The sequence below is a fragment of the Balaenoptera acutorostrata genome, chromosome 8, assembly GCF_949987535.1.
Source record: "Balaenoptera acutorostrata chromosome 8, mBalAcu1.1, whole genome shotgun sequence".
Taxonomy (NCBI): Eukaryota; Metazoa; Chordata; class Mammalia; order Artiodactyla; family Balaenopteridae; genus Balaenoptera; species Balaenoptera acutorostrata.
Genome location: NC_080071.1, coordinates 17,887,234 through 17,890,695, shown reverse-complemented (window position 1 = coordinate 17,890,695; position 3,462 = coordinate 17,887,234). Strand labels below are relative to the sequence as shown.

The window sequence follows — 3,462 nt, the reverse complement described above, 5'->3', positions numbered from 1 at the left end:
TGTTGCCATAGGTACAGATATGCAGTATGTACATACACATGTGTACATACACTATATATAAATTTTTATATAAACTTATAATTCACTTTGTTATATTTAGCAATCAGATAGATGTAATTCCTAATATTCCAAAAATAAATTCACTTATAAGAAAATTCCAGGATATTATGGCTTCAAGTTAAAGTGTTTCAATGATACTTGCTCAAAAAATATGTATTTCCATTTAGTCTTTTTAATGTGGGAGAAGTTAGGAAATAATATTAACTTCCTGGGAGTAACAGTCTAAGTGACCTTTCTGGAACTAACTTAATTTCCATATAAGCAGAAAAGTTTTTAAGCAGCTTCCCATATTCTTAGGGTATTCAGTGACAGGAAAACTGTTGGTAGATGATTAATGCATTAGCAAATACATATTATTTGTATACATCCACTACTACCCTTATTCCAGGGTAGATACACAATAGGGCAAGATAAGTTTATTGTTCTTACACAGTTATGACACAGATCAGGAGAAAATGCTACAGTACATGGAGTAATTATGAAACAGTAAAGTGCAAATTAAATTCAGAGAAGAGATATTAGTGAGAACTGAAGAAATGGGTAAGATTTCATTGACAAAGTTGCCAGTAAGGAAAGGAAGAAGGCATGGAGCTAGAAGGAGAAACGACATTTAAGGAACACAGACTATGTACAATGCAGTATTCTTGGGCACAATCACAGTGCCTGAGCTGGGCCTAGAAGCATGAAATGAAAGAGAAAGGGCATTCCAAGAAAAAGAAATAGCAACTGTTAGGAAAAAGGAGTTGGCTAAAGATGGTAAATTCAAGGAACAAAAGTAAAATCTGCCTTCCAGAAATAAGGCTATACTGAGACAGAATGAGATCACAAAATAAAATGTAGATGAACTCAGGGACAGAACAAGCTACATAATTTGCTATACTATACATAATTTCCAATACATAATAAAAATGGTGGGCGTTCAAAAATTTTTAAGAATTTTGGGATAGTGATAGCAGTGTCTTAAGCAAGAATCAGGCCTTTCTACGCACGTGGCCCTGAGCACAGAACAGGCCACGGGCCCATGAAGCCAGCTCTGCTGAAGGACATTATAAAGAAACCTGAGATTTAGGTATAAAAGATTGATAACTGATGAGCAATAGGGGAAAACAGGCTCTTAAGCCAGGGAATGACTTGAAATTAGTTATTTAGGAAGATTTTACTGGCAGCAGCATATAGGCTGAACTGAGAAGACCTCAGACTGGAGACATGAAGAAGAGTTCAGAATTCAGAGTTCAGAGACCATTGCAATCATCATAGCCTGAGGGAGAGGCTTGTACCAGCCTGGTGGAGATGGAAATGAAGAAGAAAGAAAAATCTGACATATATAGCATGGTGACACATTTTTACCTCCCAAAAGTAACAAACATGGTAATAAATTTTTGTTTCATTTTGGTTTTAACTGGAAGACTGAGAAAATGATCGTAACACATACAAAATGACCACACTGTGAAATGACACACGCCTTAGGAGTGAAGTCAATGAGACCACGTAGAAGCTGTCATCTGAGGTAACACGTAGCTATCTAGGTTAGAATTCAACTCAAGTTAAATTTCCTGAACATTTAAACTTTCAATGGTGGAAAAGGCTAATTTAGAAAATGATAATTTCCCTGATTCTATAAGGGTTCAAATTTTTGGCCATAGTATTAGTTTGCTATTGCTGCTCTAACAAATTACCACAAACTTAGTGGCTTAACCAGACACTGTTAGTAAGGCTGCATTCTTTCTGGAGACTCTAAGAGGAGAATCTGTTTCCTTGCCTTTTCCAGTTTCTAGAGGCCCCCTACATTCCCTAGGCTATGTCCTTCTTCCATCTTCAGTATCAGTAGGGTAGCACTTTTAAATCTCTCTCTCTCTCTCCACCTCTCTCCAGCTCACACACACACACACACACACACACACACCACTCCCCTTCCCCCAGATATGCACACCCCTATCTCGGTCTTTTCTGACTTTCTTACCTCTCTCTTATCAAGATTCTTGTGATTACATTGGGACCACCTGATAATCTACCCATCAAGATCCTTGATTTAATCACATCTGCAATGTCCATTTTGTCCCATAAGGTAACATATTCAAAGGTTCTGGAGATTAGGAAGTGGACATTTTATTTTTTCAGGGGAGGGAGCATTATTCTGTCTACCACAACCACTGTTAGGAATTGTCATTTGTTGAGAGTTTGGGCTAATTTTCATCTAGTTTTATTCAGCTCTAAGATCCTAAGGTTCTAAGAGACTTGGGGTTTTTTGTTTGTCTGTTGTTTTTTTGTTTGTTTTTGTTTTTTGACAGGAAAGGAGGATTCATTGGTGGGCATGAGTAAGGAAGGGACAGCACCAAGGCTCTCATGAGTGCAGGGCCTGTCATTTGTCCAGGGGACCACAATTAGGGATGTATTTGACCCCACAGGTATCTGGGATGAGCCGCTCTTCTGCCACCATGTTTTCAAATTCATCCACATTAAACTTAGTAAATCCCCACTTCTTGGAGATGTGCATCTTCTGGTGGCCAGGGAACTTGAACTTGGCCTTACAGAGGGCCTCAATTGCATGCTCCTTGCTCTGCAGCTTGGTGCCAATGGTCATTATGACTTGGCCAACATGGACTCTGGCCACTGTGCCCTGGGGATTTCTAAAGGCACCGCACATACCTACCTGGAGCCTAGATTGAGGACAGCATGCCAGTCATGAATGTCCAATGGAAAGGGCTGTCTCCAGGGTCCCTTAGGGCATCCTGTACAGGCAACAGGCTGCACGCACCACTGAGGAGGCTGCTGTTTGCAGCCATTGCATGCTGGGCGCCCCCACGGGGAAAGGACCATGGTTGGCTTAATTGGCTGCAACTAAGAAACTTGTTTTGTTGCAAAGAAAGTAGGAAAATGAGACTGGAGCATAAACCAGAGAAGGAGATAAAGGTTGGATTTAACCAAATTTAAGCCCTTACTTTGGATCAATTTCCCAATCGTAAAAAGAGTTGAGCAGAGGGCACAATTTTGGGAGTTAAATGCAGTGAGGATAGTGAGAGGAGAAAAAGTGGTCAGTAATATGGAAAAAAAGTAATAATGATACATAAATTTATGGGCTACATTTTTGGTCATTGACCTAATGTCTTATCCCAGAGAACATTTAATTGATAGCTTAAGATGAGGGATTGGAAGGTTTGATATTTAAGCTTGCTAGGATTTTCAAAATGATGCTACCAACTTGTTCAGCAAAGAAGCAAAACATAATTCAAAAATATCATTCACTAGGTGGAGAAGTGGATAAACATATCAAGACATATTTTATGAAACTCAAAAGAAATCTGTAAGGAATAGTTTCATCAACATGGTTATACTGTGAGAACAACAAAGAAGATAAGGGAAATTGAAAAAGAACAATGAAATAGATAGAATTTTATAAAATAT

At 38.7% G+C, this 3,462-nt stretch overlaps 1 non-coding gene across 1 annotated transcript; it reads right to left on the bottom strand.

Annotated features, from left to right (window-relative positions):
• Nucleotides 1–2,761: 2,761 nt before the first annotated feature.
• Nucleotides 2,762–2,898, bottom strand: LOC114238076 (small nucleolar RNA SNORA70). The gene has a single exon (XR_003623504.2). It is a non-coding gene; the product is annotated as a small nucleolar RNA SNORA70 (small nucleolar RNA).
• Nucleotides 2,899–3,462: the final 564 nt, after the last annotated feature.